The sequence below is a fragment of the Ictidomys tridecemlineatus genome, chromosome 6 (genome assembly GCF_052094955.1).
Source record: "Ictidomys tridecemlineatus isolate mIctTri1 chromosome 6, mIctTri1.hap1, whole genome shotgun sequence".
Classification (NCBI taxonomy): Eukaryota; Metazoa; Chordata; class Mammalia; order Rodentia; family Sciuridae; genus Ictidomys; species Ictidomys tridecemlineatus.
In genome coordinates, this window is record NC_135482.1 from 49,098,561 (window position 1) to 49,104,560 (window position 6,000).

Below are 6,000 nucleotides of genomic sequence, written 5' to 3' on the forward strand. Positions count from 1 at the left end.
AACTGGGCAGCTAGAGATTGCCCGCCCACCAGCAATAGCCTGCCCATTGCCCTTGAGACTGGGCAGCTGGAGACCACACACCCGCCTGCGACAGCCAGCCCATTGCCCCTGCGACTGGGCGGCTAGAGATCGCCTGCCAGCCGGCGACAACCAGCCCGCTGCCCATGCGACTAGGCGGCTGAAGACCGCACGCCCACCGGCGACCAATCATCCGCCCGCTTCCTGCGCAACTGGGCGACTGGAAACCACCTGCCCGCTGGCGACCGAACCCGTGACTGGGCGGCTAGAGATCACCCGCCCACCAGCAATAGCCTACCCGCTGTCCACGCGACTGGGCAGCTGGAGACCACCCGGCTGCCAGTGTCTGGGAGCTGAAACCAACCAGAGACAGTCCAGTCCCACCCCTCCATTCGGACACCCCAGTAATTAGCCTGGGGCCCGCCATAGCAGAGAGGTGACGTCACTGGAGCTCGGCTGTCGGAATTCCTTCCCAGCGGAATCCACTTTAGCAAGCATAGTCTACCAACACAAAGGAGAGACAACAGAGATATAAAAAACCAAAACAAGTCTATAGAAGAGAGCAGAAACACAGCAATCAAATAGAGCTGGAAAGTAATGTGAACATCATGAAAAAACAAGGGAAAAATGGAGTACAAACAATGCAGGACAACTTAAATCTACAGGAGGACCTAGAAGCATCAGAAACAGGGATAGGGAAAGAACTCAAGGCATACCTAACTCAGATGGAAAGGAATATTAGAGAAGACATGAGACAGCAAGTCCAAGCAATAAAAGTATATTTTGAAAATGAATTAAACAAACAAATTCAAATGGCAAAGAATGAGCTTTACCAGAGATAGAGATCTTAAAAAAAATCAAACAATAATCCTAGAAATGCAGGAAACTATAAACCAAATTAAAAACTCAAACGAGAATATTACAAATAGACTAGATCAAGTAGAAGTCAGAACATCAGATAATGAAGACAAAGTTTATCAACTTGAAAAGAATATAGTCAACACAGAAAAGATGCTTAAATCCCACGAGCAGTCTATTCAAGTGATATGGGATGTCATAAAAAAAAACAAATTTGAGAGTCATCAGGATAGAAGAAGGCATAGAGAATAAAACCAAAGGAATGGACAACATATTAAATGAAATAATTCTAGAAAACTTCCCAGAGATGAAAGATGGAATGGATAGCCAAATCCTGGAAGCCTACAGGACCCCAAACATTCAAACCGTAATAGACCAACTCCAAGACATATAATTTTGAAGATAGCCAACATACAGAACAAGGAGAGAATATTAAAAGCTACGAGAGAAAGGAGGCAGATTACATTCAGGGGTAACCCAATTAGGTTAACGACTGATTTTTCATCACAGACTTTGAAAGCGAGAAGATCCTGGAACAATGTATTTCAAATGCTGAAAAATAATGGATTCCAACCAAGAATACTGTATCCAGCAAAATTAAGCTTCAGATTTGACAATGAAATTAAAATCTTTCACGATAAACAAAAGCTAAAAGGATTCGCAGCCAGAAAACCAGCACTGCAAAGCATTTTGAGCAAAATACTACAAGAAGAGGAATTGAAAAATAGTGCCCAAAACTAACAGCAGGAGGTATCTCAGTAAAGGGGGAGGAAAATAACCAAAAAGTAAAAACTAGCCAAACTAAAATAAATAAATAAATAAACATGACTGGAAGTACAAATCATATTTCAATTGTAACCTTAAATGTTAATGGCCTAAACTCACCAATCAAGAGACATAGGCTGGTAACCTGGATCTAAAAAACAAATCCAACAATATGCTGCCTTCAGGAGACTCATATGATAGGAAAAGAGATACACAGGCTGAAGGTAAAAGGTTGGGAAAAATCATATCACTCACATGGCCCTCAGTAGCAAGCAGGAGTGGCCATACTCATATCGAATAAAATCAACTTCAAACCTAAGTTAATCAAAAGGGATGAAGAAGGACACTATATACTGTTAAAAGGAACCATCCACCAACAAGACATAACAATTATCAATTTGTATGCACCAAACAATGGAGCTGCAACGTTCATAAAACAAACTCTCCTCAAGTTCAAGAGTCAAATAGACTACAACACAATAATTATGGGTGACTTCAACACACCGCTCTCACCATTAGACAGATCCTCTAAACAAAAGCTGAATAAAGAAACTATTGAACTCAATAGCACAATCAATAACCTAGACTTAACCGACATATATAGAATATATCAACCATCATCAAGTGGATACACATTCTTCTCAGCAGCACATGGATCCTACTCAAAGATAGACCATATATTATGCCATAGGGCAACTCTTAGTAAATATAAAGGCATGGAGATAATACCATGCACCATATCTAATCATAATGGAATGAAACTGGAAATCAATGATAAAAGAAGGAAGGAAAAATCCTACATCACATGGAAAATGAACAATATGTTACTGAATGATCAATGGGTTACAGAAGACATAAAGGAGGAGATAAAAAAATTCATAGAGACAAATGACAATACAGACACAACATACCAGAATCTATGGGACACAATGAAAGCAGTTTTAAGAGGGAAATTCATTTCTTAGAGTTCTTTCCTCAAAAAAAGAAAAAACCAACAAATAAATGAACTCACACTACACCTCAAAAACCTAGAAAAGGAAGAGCAAAACAACAGCAAATGTAGTAGAAGACAAGAAATAATTAAAATTAGAGCAGAAATCAACGAAATTGAAACAAATAAAAACCATTGAAAAAATTGAAAAAACTAAAAGTTGGTTCTTTGAAAAAAATAAATAAGATCGACAGGCCCTTAGCCATGCTAACGAAGAGAAGAAGAGAGAGAACTCAAATTACTAACATACGGGATGAAAAAGGCAATATCACTACAGATACTACAGAAATACAGAAGATAATAAGAAAGTATTTTGAAACCCTATATTCCAATAAAATAGAAGATAGTGAAGATATCGATAAATTTCTTAAGTCATACGATCTGCCCAGATTGAGTCAGGAAGACACACACAATTTAAACAGACCAATAACAAAGGAAGAAATTGAAGAAGCCATCAAAAGACTACCAACCAAAAAAAGCCCTGGACCGGATGGGTATACAGCGGAGTTCTACAAAACCTTCAAAGAAGAATTAATACCAATACTCTTCAAGCTATTTCAAGAAATAGAAAAAGAAGGAGCTCTTCCAAATTCATTCTATGAGGCCAACATCTGATCCTGAAACCAGACAGAGATACTTCAAAGAAAGAAAACTACAGACCAATATCTCTAATGAACTTGGATGCAAAAATTCTCAGTAAAATCCTGGTGAATCAAACACAAAAGCATATCAAAAAAATTGTGCACCATGATCAAGTAGAATTCATCCCTGGGATGCAAGGCTGGTTCAATATACAGAAATCAATAAATACTATTCACCACATCAATAGACTTAAAGAGAACCATATGATCATCTCGATAGATGCAGAAAAAGCATTTGACAAAGTACAGCATCCCTTTATGTTCAAAACACTAGAAAAACTAGGGATAACAGGAACTTACCTCAACATTGTAAAAGCTATATATGCTAAACCTCAGGCTAGCATCATCCTAAATGGAGAAAAACTAAAGGCATTCCCTCTAAAATCTGGAACAAGACAGGGATGCCCTCTGTCACCACTTCTATTCAATTTATTTCTTGAAATACTAGCCAGAGCAATTAGACAGACAAAATAAATTAAAGGCATAAAAATAGGAAAAGAAGAACTTAAATTATCGCTATTTGCGGATGACATGATAATATATTTAACAGACCCAAAAGGGTCTACAAAGAAACTGCTAGAGTTAATAAACGAATTCAGCAAAGTGGCAGGATATAAAATCAACACGCATAAATCAAAGGCGTTCCTGTATATCAGCAACAAAACTTCTGAAATGGAAATGAGGAAAACCACTCCATTCACAATATCCTCAAAAAAATAAAATACTTGGGAATCAACCTAACAAAAGAGGTGAAAGATTTATACAATGAAAACTACAGAACCCTAAAGAGAGAGATAGAAGAAGATCTTAGAAGATGGAAAAATGTACCCTGTTCATGCATAGGCAGAACTAACATCATCAAAATGGCGATATTACCCAAGGTTCTCTACAGGTTTAATGCGATGCCAATTAAAATCCCAATGGCATTTCTTGTAGAAATAGATAAAGCAATCATGAAATTCATATGGAAAAACAAAAGACCCAGAATAGCAAAAGCAATTCTAAGCAGGAAGTGTGAATCTGGAGGTATATCGATACTAGAGTTCAAACTGTACTACAAAGTAATAGTAACAAAAACAGCGTGGTACTGGTACCAAAACAGGCAGGTGGACCAATGGTACAGAATAGAGGACACAGAAATCCATAAAATTACAACTTTCTTATATTTGATAAAGGGGCTAAAAGCATGCAATGGAGGAAGGATAGCATCTTCAACAAATGGTGCTGGGAAAACAGGAAATCCATATGCAACAAAATGAAACTGAATCCCTTTCTCTCGCCATGCACAAAAGTTAACTCAAAATGAATCAAGGAGCTTGATATCAAATAAGAGACACTGTGTCTGATAGAAGAAAAAGTTGGCTACGATCTACATACTGTGGGGTCGGGCTCCAAATTCCTTAATAGGACGCCCATAGCACAAGAGTTAATAACAAGAATCAATAAATGGGACTTACTCAAACTGAAAAGTTTTTTCTCAGCAGGAGAAACAATAAGAGAGGTAAATAGGGAGCCTACATCCTTCGAACAAATTTTTACCCCTCACACTTCAGATAGAGCTCTAATATCCAGAATATACAAAGAACTCAAAAAAATTAAACAATAAGATAACAAATAACCCAATCAACAAATGGGCCAAGGACCTGAACAGACACTTCTCAGAGGAGGACATAGAATCAATCAACAAGTACATGAAAAAATGCTCACCATCTCTAGCAGTCAGAGAAATGCAAATCAAAACCACCCTAAGATACCATCTCACTCCAGTAAGATTGGCAGCCAATATGAAGTCAAACAACAATATGTGTTGGCGAGGACGTGGGGAAAAGGGTACATTTGTTCATTGCTGGTGGGACTGCAAATTGGTGCAGCCAATATGGAAAGCAGTATGGAGATTCCTGGGAAATCTGGGAATGGATCCACCATTTGACCCAGCTATCACCCTCCTCGGACTATTCCCTGAGGATCTTAAAAGAGCATACTGTAGGGATACTGCCACATCAATGATCATAGCAGCACAATTTACAATAGCTAGACTGTGGAACCAACCTAGATGCCCTTCAATAGATGAATGGATAAAAAAAATGTGACATCTATACACAATGGAGTACTACACAGCAATAAAAAATGACAAAATCATAGAATTTGCAGGGAAATGGATGGCATTAGAGCAGATTATGCTAAGCGAAGCTAGCCAATCCTTAAAAAACAAATGCCAAATGTCTTCTTTGATAAAAAGAGAGCAACTAAGAACAGAGCAGGGAGGAAGAGCATGAGGAAAAGATTAACATTAAGCAAAGACGAGTGGGGGGAGAGAAAGGGAGAGAGAAGGGAAAGCATATGGAAATGGTAGGAGACCCTCAATGTTACACAAAATTACATAGAAGAGGATGTGAGGGGAAAGGGGGGGGGAACAAGGAAGAGAATTGAACCACAGCAGATGAGATAGAGAGGGATGATGGGAGGGGAGGGGAGGGGGGATAGTAGGGGATAGGAAAGGTAGCAGAATACAACAGTCACTAATATGCCATTATGTAAAAATGTGAGTGTGTAACCGATGTGATTCTGCAATTTGTATTTGGGGTAAAAATGGGAGTTCATAACCCAATTGAGTCAAATGTATGAAAGATGATATATCATGAGCTCTGTAATGTCTTGAACAATCAATAAAAAATATTAAAAAAAGACAGTGGAATAGCACATTACGTGGAATAATAATTAAAACCA